The sequence below is a fragment of the Falco biarmicus genome, chromosome 7 (assembly GCF_023638135.1).
Source record: "Falco biarmicus isolate bFalBia1 chromosome 7, bFalBia1.pri, whole genome shotgun sequence".
NCBI lineage: Eukaryota > Metazoa > Chordata > Aves > Falconiformes > Falconidae > Falco > Falco biarmicus.
The window spans coordinates 48672345-48690801 of record NC_079294.1 but is presented as its reverse complement, the minus strand read 5'-3'; positions in this window follow the sequence as shown (position 1 = coordinate 48690801).

The following is an 18457-nucleotide window of genomic DNA, read 5'->3' as shown; positions in this document are numbered from 1 at the left end:
TGGGGTCAGATTTAGCAAAGCGCTGCTTTCCTGGAAGACATTTTGTAAGAACATAAGCGAGGTCGTCATGGGTATAATCATGGAAAGAGCTTGATACCTTGTACGCAACAGCTGTCAGCAGTGGCTCCTTTAAAAAGAAGCATAGAAGCACAGAAAAAGAGCAGAAAAGAAAGCTGAAAAAAGGGTGTTCGGTACGCCTTGGCAGCGTGAGGTTCTTGCCACATCCAGCTATTTCAGACTTAATACTTCAAATAATAATTGCCTTCTGTTTGGCTGAATGCCATCCAGAATGTAAATAACGTTTGCTTTAGGCAAGCACTCCTCACCTTGAGAGCTGGCCCTCTTCGAGATGAAAAGCTGTTTCATTTCATTGGCCCACTTTCACTCCTTGCAGCAATCTTCCTGTAGCTAATGCTGATGGCTGGCATCTGGAGAATCTGATATGGTACCAGAGCTCCTATTTTAGGAAACAGATTTGCCAAGGGATATTACTGTTAATTGACATCCTATTTCTCATCTTCTCTCCTTTCAAAGGTTATTGAAAAGTGTGGGAAATTCACCTTCAGAGTTATATTGGTTGGCTTATATTGGAGTGATAAGAAGTTTCAGACAAGTTTTTTGGCCCTCTGTATCCGAGGAGTTATTTCCTTTCAATAAGGTAAGGGTCTGCCTGCTGCAGTGACATTGAACATCTCTTTGTGTTACATTCAGCAACTTGGAGTTTTTAAAAATTGAGGATTTATCCTTCAGTGCTAGAAACAAAAAATGGCTTTGATTATTTCTCTGTGTTTTTATGTTGCTGTAGAGTTTAAGCCAATACTCTTAGGCTAGTTGGTCAGTACTAATCAGGTGATTTTTCTCATTTTGTCCAAGATACATATTTATTTTTTCTTTCAATATTTTTTTCCCTCTAGCGTGATTTTAGTAAATGTTAGAGACAGACTTAATAATATCACCATCTCTACTTTATTATACTACATAAGAGGAATAATTTTTAAATGGAGACTTTTGTTCTCAGTGCTATTACTCGTGTCCAATTATTCACATTCTTTTGTTACTTTAATCATTTTTTTACATTGAGAGTTAGGGGAAACTGTAAGAAAGATAAAGGACCCATAGGAAAGAATGTCTAGTGCCATCCTGACTCTAGTGAGATAGGCTGTTTTACATGGTACCTTTATGTTTGATAAAATCTAGAAAAATGCATTGCACTTTTTCTATTCATTAGCCAGATGTTTAGAGGGCTCTGTTACCTGCAGTTTTGTGGGTGTATTTAGGGTGCTAGCTGAATCATAGCAAAATGTACACTATGTAAAAAAAAGTGGCTGCAGAGGTGCGCTGTCCCATCTCCTGCTCCAAGCAGAGCCAACTCCAACGTTAGATAAAGGCAGGGGCTTTCTCAAGCCTGGTCTGAAGAATCTCCAAAAATGGAGATCCCAGAACCTTTCTGAGAAACTGTTCAGCATATTTTTACTTATATCCAGTTGGGGTTTTATTGTAGCAATTTGTGTTTCTTGCCTTTCACCCTTTTGCTGTGCCTCTGCTCCTCTGAGGAGGACCTGGACACGCTTTCTCTTCTAAACCCTCCACCCATGGAAGACAACAATGAGGTCCCCTCTTCATTTGCTCTTCCCCAGGCTCTACCAGCACAGCTTTCTCACGCCCACCACCAAAGTAATTTTATGAGCTCCATCCCCTGACCATCACTGTGGCCTCCACTGGGCTCTCTCCACCTTGTCAACACCTCTTTGGTCCTTGGAGGGCCCAAAGTTGGACACAGTGCTCCAGATGCCACCATAAGAGGTGTTGAACAGGGGGGAAGAATTCTTTCCCTTGTCCTGCTGACTGCACTCTTGCTGATGCAGCCCAAGAGGCAGTTGGCCTGCACTGCTGCAAGGACACACTGCTGTCAATCTGCTGCTTGGCTTGCTGTGCACCAGGGCCACCGGGCCCAGTTCTGCAGAGCAGCTTCCTCACTGGGCAGTCCAGCCCCTCCTGTTGCCTGTGGCTATGGCAGTCCAGACATGGGACTTGGCACGTAGGTTCCTGTCAGCCCTTTTCTGCAGCCCGTCATGGTCCCTGTCCTCTTGTTCCACCACTTTGGTGTCATGTGAAATTGCTGAGGATGCATGCAACCCTGTTGCCTAGACTTTTGATAAAGACGTTAAGTTATGAAAATATTTAAATATTAAAATATGATGATATTTCAGACCCCAGTTTGGAAAGAAGTGGCCCTCACGTCTATCTGTCACTGCAGATCAGGCAGTGGGCCAGCTGTGGCTAAGGCTAATCTCTTAATATACCAAGCTTTAAGAATCATGAAACTTTCAAAGTAAAAAGTAATGTTTTGAGTGTTTTTCTCCCTCACCTCTCCTCTCCACCTTATAATAAATCTCTAGGCTCCCAGAGCAATGCAACAAATTACTTAACTTTCAACAACAGTCAGAAAAATATATTGTCTTTCATTAACTTTTTAAAGCTTACTGATTTTCTGGAATTGCTGCAGCAAATTTTAAATGATGTATGAATTGAAAAATTCATGCCCACCTGATGTAGATGGAGAACACAGACCGGGCTCGGTAGTCAAGGCTGTGCTGTTTGCTTCCACGCACAGCAAGAGGAGACCGTTGAGCTGTGACCACTCTTCCTCCGGCAGATCATTCGGCTCTGCAGGGGAAATACTGAAATCCATTACAGTCCCTGCCTGGGGATTCCTCCGTTGCTCATACACCTAGGTTAAAAATGTTTATAGTTACGCATATGTATAAAAAGCAACAGAAGTGACTCAGAAATACTGATCCACTGAATTGTTGGATGTTATTATTTTTTATTGTGATAAAGGGAAGAGGAACAGTATACAGCCTGAGCACAGTTCAAGCTCTCAGGGTCAAGGAGGACTTTTCTGCAAAGCCCTGGTAACAGCATGGGCTGATTAGTGGCTCTTCCCCCTCCAGTGTGGATGCAGGGGGACAGCTTGATGGGTTTTCCTCATCACTCCTGTTATCCATCTTTCTCACAGAGGCTCCTGCATCCCTGAGGACTTGTGGGAGGAGGTCTGCATGTAAAGGGAAGAGTGGCTCAGTGCTTCGGTTGATGGCAGTACTTGCCGATCACTGAGCTTGACACCAGCTCCGACCCACCTTAAATACCTTTTTCTTGACTTATTGAAAGCCTAAACTTGTTCTCCATTATCTACTATTTTCTCAACACTTGTGCTTAACAGTAATACAAATTGGGTCTACACAAATAAAATAATCAAAGCAGCTCATTCCTGCAGGCCAGAGCCACCACCCTCAGTACCTTCTTCTAGCCACTCCTAGACACGATGTTTTACCGTTTAGGGTCAGCAAACAACTTCTGCGCATCTGGAGTCATTCTTAGATGACAGTAGGGAGGAAAAATGCTTCATAGACCACGTTCCCAAAACACTGCTAATTAAACTGCACTTGAATCTGTAGTGAACTTGTTAGCTTGAGGTTACATGCAGGTGTGGCTTCTGGCTTTCTATAGGCACAGATGATGAGAAGACTGGTCAAGTTCTCCAAGGTGCAATGTTAATGCTGGGGGACACAGGTGCCATCATGGTCATTGCCTTGTCACAGCTGAGGCAGTGCTCAACCCTAGGTATGAATAAACCCATCGCGTCCAACACTCCTTGTATGTTGCCATAAAAAAGACTCTGCCTTGGTTCACCCCCAGGAAGTAAAAGCAATGTGTCTTTCTTGACATTTCTGTAACCTTGTGAAAACACTGACCAGATGTAAGCTTGTGGTGGACATCAGAGTAGGTAACGATTTACACATGGTATGGGGTAAGCACCTCATCCCTTAGAGCAAATCACTCCTGTTACTGCATAAAAAGAGAAGAAAAGTAACGTTTTGCATGCATGCAAATGTGTGTATTTGCAAAGTAGTCGTTTCTATTCTAGTAATTTTTAAAATGTTCCCCATAGCAAGGTAATATTTTGCCAAAGGTATTCCTTTTCTTACTGCGACATGTTTGAAGTTGAACAGACAGGTTCAGTTTCCTTTTACTTTTCCTGCTGACTTGCTCTAATTTGAATGAACTAAAATAATATATTCAACATGCTAAATTATGTGCTGCTGTTTCTTGTAAGTAATTGCAATGTATGGAGCAAGAGATTTGATAAATTGCCTTTCATATGTTCCAGATCAATAAATACATATAGGTGTGAAAAATTTAAATTAAATTCATGAAGGAGGTTCAAATCAATTAAATTTATATCAAAGGCCACACTAATTTCTGCAGGCATTCAGGAAGCAACAGCAGTGCTTTATTCAGTAACATGCTAACTGAAACATTTTCATTGAAAAAAGCAGTTTCACCAAAATAAAATACTTCCTGGTAATGTGTTGATTTTGTTAATTTTTCAACAGTATTCTGTTTCATTGAAATAAAGATGTTTTGTTACCTTTACTTCAAGTATATAATTTCTCAGAGACTTGTCATATTAATTTGATGGTATTTACTATTATATTTTATTATATTGTTTTGACATATGCCAAATGTTGTATGTCAAAGTAATATAATACTGATCCGACAGGAAAACAGAGCATCAGCATAGTTCAGGATTAAATATAATACATTTCAGAATAAGGATCAAAATATGTTTCTGAACATTGGAACAGTCTGTCAAAAGGAAATCCCATATTTCAGCCTACAGTACTTAATAATACAGCCTGCCTGGAGTTGTATAAAATACCGAAAATCAACAGTATCTGAAAATGTGGATACCAATTATAACTATTGCAAGTAATGAGTCAACATTACACTTTAAATCCACAAAGCTGTTTCTCATTTTGCTTGACAAAGGAAGGAGAGAAGTTAATTTAAAATGCAGAGTAACACAGCTTGTCTCAGAGAAAATGGCAGGTAAATGCATTAGTTTAAGTCCCTTAAGGTCCTTTTTCTTCTCCTTTCAGAGTTTCTAAAATAAGAGATAAAAAGGGAAAGCAGCTTTGACTCTGGAAGCCTTCTACGCTACAGCAGTGAAGTGTAAAGCAGAGATGGATGAGCCAGGGCTGGGAAAGCCACAATTTGGTGTTTTTTTTTTTTCATCTGCAGAGCTAAGCTTCATCCAACTAATGTCTGAGATTCTGCAGGTTTTTTACTATGTATCTTCTGTTTATTTGGGGTTTTGACCCTGAATGTGAGCCAGTAGTATTCTTGCCGAAGACCCTAGGCATTTCAGAGGAAATTCCATTCTTGCAAGATCTCCGGGGAAACCCAGGAGGTTTAGTGATGGATAAGCCTCAGACCAACCCTAACCCTCCACCTATGGGATGCTGTTGGTGTCCTGGTATGAACGGCACCCAGAGGGCAGGCTGTGCTCTGCCCTATCCCCCCAGGGGCTCAGCTGTGGGCAGCATGGGTCTGCTGCTCTCCACAGGGCCTGCCAGGCACATGCCTGACAGAAATAGGATATAGACAGGAATGTTGGTAAGGCCATGGCATTAACTAGCTGTAGGCTGGGGGAGAAAAGGACAACAAGGAGGGTCCCCAGGCCTCCGAGCCCCATGTCCTGCTGTCAGACAAATGCATGTCCTGTGGTTGCAACCTACTGGCAAAAAGTTCAGCTCCTCTCCATACCCCCATATTGCGCTCTCCTCTATACGATGCCACCTCACTTTGTGCACTGTCACTCCAGGAACACAGAAATCCCGAAGAGTTCCCAGCTGTAGTACCCTGCCGCTCACCCAGCCACCCCCCTTTCCCTACTTCTTGCTGTTTCCCTTTCAGTGAGGTTTTTATTCAATTTACAACTTCTTACATCATTCTGCTTTAATATATTATTTCCTGTGTGGTGCTTTATTAAGCATTTTATAAAAATTCATACAGACTAATCCTCTGAATTTTCCTTGCCTAGAAAAAACAGCTACATTATCAAGGCTTTCCTTGATAATACTATGTTAATCTGCAACGGTGTATTTTCAGTAAGCCCAAGCTGCATTTAATTATGGTCTGTTTTTGCACTTATATCTTGCTATGTTCTCCAAGGTGTGTACCAAAGCTATCCGTGCTAATGGGCTTATTGTTACCTGAATTATTTCCTCATCTCACCCCAGTGTGTTGCTCAAGTGCTATACCACAGAGCAGGCAGTTTTACATAGCATCACCTCAGATATGTTGGATTTATTAAAAATCTGCTTGTGGGCTACAATATGATGTTCCATTTCCTTTAGACTCTTGGTGCACAGGTGGTTTGCCTCAGAACAGGCCAAGGCAGAAATTTCAGCTTGCTTTGCAGCACAGAGGTGGGTACCAGTTCCTATGAGCCTCTGAGAAAGCAGCAGCCCTGACTGACAGGTTGGCCAGGGTGTAATACTCAGGATGGATTATTCAGGGCTCAAACCCTGCCTCTGGATTGAAGAAGCCCAATCATTGCACTGTGCTATCAGGTCCCAAGGTGAAGTTCAAGGTCATTGTTCAAGTTGAGGCTGAGGGATGCGTGTTCTGGGCAATACCAGTTCTTGAGCTAGAACTTGTTGTTCGGTGCCTGACAGTACCAGTGTTCTGCTGGCTTATCTCCCAGTTCCTTGCCATATTCAAGTGCTTAAGGAGATCATCTGGCTGTTTTTTCTTAAAGCAAATTTCCAAAAGACTTAGGTAACAAAGAATACTTCAACTAGTTTTTTAATTAGCTCAACCAGATTTGTAGCATCACATCCTTAAGAAAATTTTCTGACGGCATCTGACAAATTCACTATTAGGTTAATACAGGTATAGCAGTTTTGAACACTATGAAGAAAGAAGATAATCAGAGAAATTACTCAGCTTTATGAGATTTTCTGCCTCCTGCATGCATGTGACGGTAAAGCCTGTTGTGCACTGTACTTACCCAGGGCAGTCCTGGAAGGGGATGCAGTCTTAATTTGCCACTCACTTTGCTAGTTTGGATTACTTGACCAGTTTTTTCTATTGCAAGAGTACCTTAGCTATGAAATATGGTCCTGGAAAAAACACCTGTTATTTTATGGGTAAAAATGCAACGTAGTTGGTAAGTGAGTGGAATGCTTATTCCAGCCACATCCCACTTTTAGCCACAGCCTGCATTGTTCCATGTGTGTGTTGTGAAACGTCAGCAAATTTATGATATTGAATCACAGAATGGTTTGGGTTGGAAGGGACATTAAAGATCATATTGTTCCACTCCCTGCCACGGGACACCCCCCCCCCAGCCCAGGCTGCTCCCAGCCCCATCCAGCCTGGCCTTGGGCACTGCCAGGGATGGGGCACCCACAGCTGCTCTGGGCAGCCTGGGCCAGCGCCTCGCTGCCCTCACGGGGAACAATTTCTTCTTCATATTTCACCTACATCTCCCCTCTTTCAGCTTCTTCATATTCTTCAACTTGTAGATGTTTTCCTACAAAGACTAGTCACATACACTTGTAGTGTAGTTGGATATTGACTCCATTGTGCTGGACCGAAACCAAGTCCCACCACTGACTCCACTGCTGCTAAACTGCCGGAGCCCAGGCTCGTTCTGGGAACTTCCCTGAACACAGAAATCCTGGCTGCGCCACTGTCACCGACACACAGCAATGCACTGTGTAGCTGCAAATATGTTGAATGCCAGCGCTGCTGCTTTTTTAAGGAGTCTTTTCCAAAAGGAAAAGTTCAGGGATGTTTCCTGATTCCTGCAGGATTCTGAGGATGTGGCAGTATCTGCAGTCCCATATAGAAACAGCCTATGGCAAGCACCACCTGCACTAGCTGGAAGGGGGTGCTTTGGGTGAAAAGGCATGCAACAGGGTAAATGCAGACCAGTGTTCTCCCAAGGTGATCAGAGGCCGCTGGAGTGAGAGCTTGCACCCACACCCAGGCTGTTGTGATAAACAGTTCTTTGTAGATATTTATTCTGTGCAGTCATTTTTTTTTTTAAATGCATTTATAACTTTGGCAACTGCTAAAGCTTATGCCAATGAGTTCTGCAATCTAATTATAGAATCACAGGAAGCAGGGCTGAAAGGGAACATCAAGAGGACATCTGGTCCATCACTTGCCCCGAGGCAAGAGCAACTACATAATGTCATTCCTGGCAGATGTTTGCCTAACATTTTTATTTAAAAATACTCTCTGTTGTTTGTTTTGAACATGTTACCTGGTAAGTTGACTGGTGTCCTTACTTTTTCTTTTATGAAAGTAATGTCTACCCACCCCCCATTCACCATTTCTGTGTCATTTTTGACTTTAAAGGCTGCTATCATATTCTCAGGGTTTGATTTTTTTCCGTTCTGAGGCTGAGAAGTTCTAATCTATTTAGTTTTTGCTCATACATATGCATGCAGGATGCGAAAATACTGCAGCAGAGCGCTTGTTTCACTCACTTCAGTAGCTGATACTAACTGTGAAGAAAGCCTACAGCTATCTGGAAAATCATGCAGAAATGGCTGCACAAATTATGTTAGTGCCGCAATACCAAGAGCTTCTGGGTATGCTAGAAAAGAAGTGCAGAAAAATAAGCATACTCTAGAGGGCATATCCTATGTATCTAGAGGGCATATCTTATTTATGCTAAATTAACTCCGTATCACTCTCTAAGCATACTGCTTCCATCCCTTGATGCATCCACAACTGCATTCGCTCGACACCAACAGGGTTTCGCCGAGACGGTCTAATCTTTCAAGAAAACTCCCCTGGGAGTTTTCCATTTCCTGAAAACACTAAGAGTTCTTTCATAATGATCGCATTTTAATGACACAAAGGAAAGTGTTATTAAAAGGATAATATCCATGCTACTTTCCAAAGGGCATATTTAAGAAGATGACAGAAATGACAATGAAAAAATCCTAAATTCTTCAGTTCAAACTGTGTAACAAAAGGCTTCAGCTGATCTTCTAGTTCCTTCAGTTCTACCACTGTGCCACACTGCAAATGATTACTGTATAGAGCAACCGTTGATCACTTGAATTTTCAGATTACTGTCAAAAATTACTCAAGCTCTTGCTAATAATTTTCATTAATCTTGGAAACCAATTTGATACTGGCCGACAACATAGGCTCCAGATCCACTGACTGAATAATGCCTGTAAGAAGAGAAGAGCGGGCGTTATTTTGAGCAATACATTCAAGGGGGTGGTGGTGGTATGAAAGAGATATGAAACACAGGACTTAGAAACTATTTTGAAAATTCTTATATAACTGTGAAAAGAGCCCTAATATGCAGCTCTCCCTTACCGGTGGCCAGAGGATGTAATTTCAGTCTGATTTTGTGCATTTTATATATTTTCTGTTTTCCATTTTGAAAGGAGGGAAACATGATGTTTTTTATTTATGAGCCACTCAAACCTGAATCCTAACCTGTTTAGTTCTAAGTGCAATGTTATTGGGGATTTTTGATTATTTTAAGTTATGTAGAATATGGACAAGAATATGAGTCTTGAAGATTCCAGCCAGTCTCTCTTCTGTTGTCCCTTTTTGCCCAAATCAAAGATCACCCTTCAGTCAAAGATCATGTCAAATATGGAAAGACTGTTATTTTGTGTGGTGTGTTTTTTTTTTTTTAGCATGATAATATTGAAAATTATCTGTTGCTGAAAAATAGAAGTGATACCTTAAGTCACATAAAAACATAGAGGAGTAGGAGCACACTAAACATAAAAACACACATGATAAAAAGGAGTGAAAAGTGCTGTGCATCCAGTTTTGTGTAACAAGCCAAGAAAAAGTAGTGGAAGTTAAAGGAAAAATACGGTCCTCAGCTGAGAAAGGCACTGAACTGTAGACACAGTTTTAAGCCTTCTCACTCTAAGTGTCCCCATAAGCGAGCAGCACTGGACTGCACACAGTTGGAGTAAGCAGTCTGGAGGTTTGCCCAGTGCAACATTCACCAGTAAAAATACTCTAAACAGCTCTCTTTGAAGCCAAGGATTAATCAGAAATCAAACAAAACTGTAGTGTTTTTAGAGACATTATGACCATATGTCCATGCTAAATGTTAGGTTCATAAATCCCTGTACTTTAAGGCAGTGAACAGAGTGCCTTGGGGTATAAAAGCTGTACCACAGTGTCGTGGTTTAACCCCAGCCAGCCACTAAGCACCACACAACTGCTTGCTCAATCCCCCCCCCCCCCCAACAGGATGGGGGGGAGAGAACTGAAAGGGTAAAGTGTGAAAACTCATGGGTTAAAAAAGGAATAGGTCAATGATTTAATAAAATAATTAAATTAAATTAAATTAAATTAAATTAAATTAAATTAAATTAAAACGATAGTAATAGTAACACCAACAATGACAAAAATAATGATGAAAAGGAAAATAACAAAGACAGAAATAAAACTTCAGAAAGACAAGTGATGCAAATGGAAACAATTGCTCATCACCAACCAACTGCCAGCGCCCCCAGCCAACCTCCCCCCCAGCTTTACATGCTGAGCGTGACGCCGTATGGTCGGGGCCGTCCCTGGGGCCAGCTGGGGTCAGCTGTCCCGGCCGTGTCCCCTGCCAGCTCCTGGTGCCCCCCAGCCTGCTCGCCGGTGGGGTGGGCTGAGGCGCAGCAAAGCCCTTGGCTCTGGGCAAGCCCCGCTCAGCAGCGACTGGAACAGCCCTGTGTGCTCAGCGCTGTTCCCAGCACAGACCCCAGCCAGCCCCACGCGGGCGCCGGGACCAGCAGTCACTCCAGCCCGGCCAGCACCAGCGCACATGAGAAGGGTGTACTACACTGTCCAAGAAAATATATTTTCCTACCAGTCAGTCAGAGCGAGACAGAGTATTTATCTAATCTTTTGTTTCTGAAATAGGAGAAATGAGTCTCAATTTCACAGAAAGAAAAGTGTATAGAGAAACGCATAATCTTGCAAGAATTTCCAGTATCAAGGGATAAAATTATTTCATACTCAAAATACCTTGAGATGTCATGAACTAGCCCAAAACCAGCACCTGAGCTCAGTTACTTCACTTTATCACACAGTTAAGGAAATCATAATTATTTCCAGCAGGACTTCTGATTCAGAAATTAACAAAAACAAAAATACCCTAAGCAACGAAACCTGATATTCTTACATGTCCAAACAGCTACATGGACTTCTGTATTTTGTTAATTTTAACTGGTTTTTTCATCTCCCTTCCCTAGGTATCAGTATGGGTTCAAGCTTAGTGCAGAAAACCATCACATGATAAATAAATACATTCATGTAATACCAGAAATAATCTAGTCTGTTGCAGTGCCAACATTTCATGTCATATTTTTTCCATGCCCAACCCCTAAAACAGAGCAGTGTACACAGGCAAGAAAGGAAAGAAAAGCATATTTGGTATCCAAACCAATATTACAGATCCTAAACAATTCTAATTTAATTATGCAAAAAAGTCTTCTAACCTTAATAACAAATAATTATCTCAAGCAAATCTGAATTGGCTTATACAGTGTCAAAATATGAATATCTTATCTTAGCAGGCAAAGTGCAACCTGGGGAAATACAAAAAAATGTCTGGTAAATTGATAATCTGTTAGTAGAAATTGCAGACAGTACCAGAAAGAAGCCACGTATTTAAAAAAGAAATTTTCATAGATTGATAAGTACTAGTTTATCCTCTCCCTCTCTGTCTTACATGATAGTCTTTTCCCCTTCTCCTCCCTCTCCCTTCCTTACCCACTCAGCTGCTCATGAGTTGATTTATTTCTAGAGTTTAATTTCTCTTCTAGATCTGGAAGAAGAACCCATTCAGGACACAATTTTCATGCACATCTCCTTCAGTGTACAGAGACTATTTGGGGGGAAAGTGGGGCAGCACTGTGCACCAAGCAGAGGTCCTTTGCTGTACAGAGAAAATTTCCTAGTCTCTCTTTTAGTTGTGGCTTTGCCATTTCAGAGTCAGAACATTTTGTAACCTGTAATGGATTTATATGATGTCTGTGGAGGATGGGGCAGTTAGTCTCATTTCACAGACAAGAGCTGGCAGTGACCTGCCTGAAGCCCTGCGCTCTGGGAGAGCTGAGCTGGGACCTTGAGTGTGGTGCAGCAGCTGAGAACGGGGAAGGAAAGGCAGTCATGAGCGAGCAACCATGTCACAGGGGACATTATCAAAGGAAGATGAAGACCTTATAAACAATGCAGGACCAGCAGAGCTACAGACCATGAGAAGGAAATATTTAGGCTGGTATGATTTCACGCATCACATAGGTGATATCCTAGAACTACTGCAGACAAATTACTGCACTGAAATAAGACTCTGTTAGTCATGGTCCAGACCAGCAGAAACTGCAAATATTTATTTTCTGCACCTGAAAAAAGCAGAACAAAACCCCTGTGCTAAGCAGGATGGTGAAGTGTTCTCCAATGCTTTCTCCTCAAGCAGTACATTAAAAAAATTTCCTCTGAGGTGTTCAGGTCAACAGGAACCTACATGCTGGAACCTTGAGCAGGCTGGGAGAGCTGTCTCTCAGGTACTGACCTTTTTATTTAATCTGGGAATACCAGGGAAACTCCATAGCCAGGGACATTTCATTAGGCAGAGAGATGAACCAAGCAGCCACACACCAGATGATGTGGTGTCAACCCTGTTTAATTAATAAACAAGCTGTACAGGCTGAAGACACACCAGTGAGATAGGGCTGGTCCTAGTCCCAGCCAGCATGGATTATAGAAAGCAGGTGTCAAAGTGAACTGATCTGCTTTTACTCTTAGGAGAGATTACAGATTTGACAGGTAGAGGTAACTGTCTAATACTCACAAACTATTTGACTTCATCTCTGGGTTTCTACTAAGAGAAGATCACCAAATGCAGGTGTTTTGATAGGATTACTTAGTAAAAATTGCAAAGACAGACACTGTTCTCTGCTTTAGGGGTGAAAATATAGTATTATCCCAAAATTGTGAATGTGACAAACACTAACAGAAGTTAAAAAAAGATTGTATGGATTGTCAGGCAAAAGCGATGGCAAACAAATTATATGCAAATACAGACGTGCTTGTAGCCAGTGTAGAGGCCAGATGAACAGACAAAAGGCCATAGTGATGTTGAAAAGGTCCGAGTGGCAAGTCACCAACTGGCTTAGCATTAGCTCTTGATTTGATGCCAGCAGTAAAAAAAAATATCCAACTATGCTTGGAATACATAAAAAAAAAAATACAGTAGATATTTTGTTTCTAAAAAATAAAAGCACTGGTGACTGAAATACTGGATTAGTGAGTTGTGCAATGCTTTCTCGGAGAAGATACAAGTAGAATCTGAGACACAGAGTCTGAGACTGAGATTCTGCCATTCTGGGGAAATGTCCCATGAATTAAGAGTTCAGATTGTGACTAGGGTCCAGGGAAGTGCCACACAAATCCCCCTTGGAAATGAACCTTTTCCAAGGGGAGATCAGCAGAAAAGAAAGAAGAGGTTGAATTCATGAACAAGAAATAATCAAATCCAAGTGTTAGCACAGGTCCACCAACACAACACACTGATCAGGGAAGTAATTTTTGTTAAATTTTGTTAAAACGTATCCATAAAACAAGTAAAGCTGTCATAATTATTTAACTATTTCATCATTACAGAAAAAAAGGACAGATAAAATAAAAAACTAAAATAAAAAATAAAGACTGAAAGCAGTGGTTACTTCCTTTATAAACTATTTTGTCTGCCCAGAGACTTTTAACAGTGATTACACTTTTAGGAGCAGGTTGGCTGTTGGGTGAGATCAGAGTTCCTTAGTCTGGAATTGGCGAATGAGTATCCCTTCAGTGTACCATGGAATACTAAAAATGGTAATAAACAGGTTGCTGATTTCCTCTAGGAGCTGATGACTTTTATCTGGTACCATATGACTAGACCAGCAAGGTCCAGAAGGGACGTCCAGAGTTCATGCAGTCCTTACGTTGCAAGGTGATCTCAAACCCAGAAGATATCTCCAACCACTGACATACTTTGGGTAGTTCATCAGGAAAGCTAGGCAAGGAACTGCCCTGAGCCAAGAACCGCGCTTCTCTGTGTTTACCAGCAGTAATGTCCTTTTCTTTGTGTGGATACCACAATCCATACACTCTGGTACTTGGAGAACCACTGGGGCTGTCATCCCCTTGGTAAGACTCCCACTCTCAAGAAAGCAAGCAACAAAAGCTCATCTAACTGAACACATGCCCAAAGTTCATTGACAAGGAAGTTGTTTTTTTTTACCAGAAACTTACTTAGGTGTCTAGAAGTCTGCTGTTTGCTTTTCTGTCCAAGGCACTGTATTCTTGACTGGGAGACATGCATCAGCACCTGCCTCACACCTCCTCCTGGGTGCATTCATAAATGAGGTATTTGTCCTCATTCTCTGAGCTGAGCAGTGCAGGAGGAGGTTTTTGAATGTAGTCCCCAGTGTAGCAACTGGGAGAAAAATCGGAAGGAGGTGCTTCTTTTAAAACACATAATGAAACAGTGGAAGCCACCAGTGCTGCTTAGCAGGGGAGTAAAATGTTTATGGGCCTGTTGCAGAGAGGACACTCCTGTAGGTGCTGGGAGACAGTGACAACAGGAGCCATAAAAGGAGAACAGACCAGGAGAGAAATAAGTACTTCACTGCCACCCATTTAAATTCTTATTCTTTTTCTTCCTGGAAGAGATGTTGGTGATCATCATGTCTCCCTTTGGACATAACACAGGGCACAGGAGCCTCACCCAGCAGCTACTTCATAAAGCTGTGTCTGCAAAGGAAATTCAGTCTTGATTTAAGGCAGGAACAAACGTGACTGCAGGCCAGTTTATACCAGCTTCATGAGATCAGGCCCATAATGTCATGACCTGCAGCAATGTGACCTTTTTGGAAACCATTTATTCTCGGAGGTTAAAATGAATATATCTTCCTGTTCTTTGCTTGAACAGCTCCTCAAAACTGCCTTAACAATCCCCAGTAAGATAGTGTCAAGCTCATCACTTATGAAAACATTTCCTTCGCAGAATTTCTCCAAGCAAGAAAGGAAACTAGTCTATTCAGAGACATCTTATTTATAAAACAAACATTACTCGAAAGGACCTTGAAAATACTGGGCTGTTTTGGCCTAATCCACAAGGAAACACTTGAATCCCATTGGACTGAAGTAAGGAGAAGAGGTGGTTGGAGTGGGGGTTACATGACATATGAACATCACTGGATGTGGAGTATGTGCATTGAAATGTCGTTAGCAGTAATAAGACACAACATAGCTCTCTAAATCTGTTAGAAAGGAAGTAAAACATTTCTTCTTATGTACCGAAGCTTCTCAAACCTAGCTCTTGCTCAGAGATATCCCAGAGATGACATTCTCCCCCTTTCTCTCCACAGGTACTCATTTTATCAACCACACTGTGTTTACAGGAAGGGAATGTAATACAGGCAACAATGAATCACATTTCCAACAGTCCAGATCCAAGAAACACTATATTTTAAATGGTGATCAGTGCAGTTGGGAAATGGCATAGCTACAGAGGAAAATGGAAATACAAGTAATAAAGTACTAGTTCTGCTCTCTATTCAAGTGCAGGCAAATAGTCACTCAGTTAACCATGATATTACTACAGTCAGTCCTCTTATAATAGTCCTGCTATGCCCTTGATCCTTTCAATTAATGGTCTGTTTGCTCACTAATTGTGCCCTAGACTGCAGTTAAATTTGCAAGTAGACTACTTCTATTTTAATTTTTCTTAGAGCCCTGTCAGGTTTGGAGTGTCAACCTCTTTTTTAAAAATTAATTCGCAAATCACAGTATTATATTGCATGAGTATAACATGGAAGAAAATAAAATGAAGTCTGCATTGTGGATGCCCATGCTCTCTGCTACACATCTCGGCCTGCAGCAACTAAATTCAGTAGCTGGAAACCTCCCTTCCTTTCACTCTTTTGCTTCTGAAGCTCTGTTAGAAACTTGTCTCTGGCTTATTGTTATTCTGTTGTTTTCTTAACATTTTAGTATTTTTAATTCTTTAAAAATCCTATTTACTGTACCTAAGAGAAAACCCAGTGACCAGAAAAAGGAGCCATGCAGAAGGCCAAGAGCTCCTGAAGTTTAGTTGTTCTTTACTTTGATTTGGTCGGAGAGCTTTTTGAAATTTCCATATTGGCTTGAACCTCACTAAGCACAGGAGTATTGGTGGTGGTGGACTGGCGGTTGTGTCTTCAGGGCTGTGACAGCCATAGCTCTGCAGGTCATCTGGAAGTGCTCTACAGAGTGCACAGGCATGAGGTGGGGAAGAGCTGGAGTACGCACCTGCCTCTTGAGCACTGCAGATATCTCACTGACTCATGGAGTCTTGCTAAAATGCCAGAGGTAAATAAAGGAAAGGATAAAAGCAACTGATAGACAGTTTTCAAGGACTTTGCAAATGTCATTTCAGGAAATAAAGGACAGCTGTTATTAATACAGTTGAACTGCACGTCACAGGTTTCTGGATTGTATTTTGCGAAGACATTCTGCTAGCGGGAACTGTGTGGAATGCTGGCACGGGGAGCTGTTGGAGACGCTGCAGGAAACCTGAGCTAGAGGATGGGTCTCCAGCAGAGGAGGTCAGTTGGTGGTGGTGGTCCCATTGCATGTCCTCTACTAACAGTATCCACCTACAAAGCAGAAGTGTCCCTGAACATGGGTCTGTGGTGGATTTTTCTCTTTGTTCACGGAGTAGAGTGACAGTTATGATGCCCACCCAGGACTCCACGGCTTTTCTGGAAGCAGTCGTTACAGACACACAGTGCAGCCACAATAGAGCTGCTGTTCATTTCAAGATAAATAGACCTCTGAATTAATTTCTGAAAAAAAAAGGTCATTGCCAGCAATTTGTTTTGCTGTAGCCCTGTTTTTCTCTGACTTCTGATTACAATACCCAGGGGATGAGCAAACCATGGTTTCACAGCCAAACAAATGCTCGTCTTCATTGTTTCAAGTACTTTTAATCTATTTTTATTGCTTTACCATGCTCAAGTGCCATACCTGTTCTTCAACATTTGCTGCCAGTGTTTGCTGTACACTGAAGAGAAGGTGCATAAAGCTTATGAAAGATTAGCTTGCAGTGGGAATACAAGTGATAGGAGGCTGATACTTATTAAGTTAATTATTCAATGGAACTGGCTCTTCCCTTATGAATTTAATTTAATCTTCACAGCACAATTTCCTTCAGAAAACACAATAATTTTATGGAGTCTGAAGTCTTCTGTTCTTTTCAGGTGAGCAGGTTAATTTTCTATATAATTAGTTAATTGCAAAAACTTGAGCTATTGATAGCAAGTTAGAGGGAAATCAGTACACCACCTTCTCTGTGTCTCTTGAGGTAAATTGTCTGAGAAGAGGTTGACACTGTAAAGATTACAGAAATTTTGAAGGTCTTTGTAAAATGTATAGCCTTAAGAAATGAGAAAAGAAGAGCATACATTTAGGTGTGAGATGGGTTTATTCGTTTGTGTTCTTCTCTTCTTTTGTTCGCTTAAGTCCTGACACTTTTTTACTCTTCTTTTTATTTTCTCTCTCTATTGTAACGTGAGTTCCAGACTCCTTCCAAGGCTTGTGAGCCTTTCCATTACAGATCTGCTTCAAATGGTTTTAACCCCTCAAGCGATAGAATTTGTAACTCTGCCAGCATCTCAGCTTTAAAGTATTTCTATTTGGCTTTTCAAATGCAAACCATATTTTGTCTTTTCCTTTTTCCAGACTCAGATGGGAACAGCAACCTTCTGCTCAGCTTTCCTGTGGTTGAACCAGCCTTGCCTTTAGTTCCTGCAGCAGTGGTCATTGGAAGTTCTTAGTGAAATGGCAATACTGAGATGATGCTATTACTTGTCACCATAATCTTCTGAAGTATATTTGATATGGATGTCAACAGATAAAAGCCTACCCATTGCATCTGTTCTTGGCTGCTGTGTATGGAAATTTCCTTCCCTGTCAGAACTAAGAAAGCAGCCTGGTCAGAGCACCAGTTCAGAACATTCCCGTGAAACTCAGCAGCCTCTGCGTGTTCAGAGGGAACAGGAACGATGGCTTCCATGGCTCGCATTTCCTACTGGGCCAGATGACAAATCGAGCAGAGTGTTGTGGCCATGGACCACAGCATCCAGAGGTAACGAGCCTCTGAGCTCCATGCTCTCAGTGGTCCTGGGAGACTGGCCCTCAGACTATGTGGGCATGTAGGATCGTAGACAGGCTGGCAGATCCTCTTTTAGTTTTCAGGTGGGAAAGCAGGCCTGCCATTCCCTGAAAACAGAGCCCCAGCTGAAGAACATGAAATGTCATTTTTCATTGTGCCACTAATGGCCAGAGGTAATGACAGCAGCAGCGTCCTCATTTGGATGCAGCATTTTCAACAGTTATTTTAACTAGTTAGAGGTGCCAGATCAGAACAGAATTTAACTCATTTCAGTGTTGCTGCTGCTGAAATTATTACTGTTGTGGTGCAGTGTATGTACAGACAACCCCACATTCTCCTGACACCTCTGTGAAATAGGCGGCATTTATCTGAATTAACAAACACACCGTCTCAGCCAAGGGCCAGCCATGGCACAGT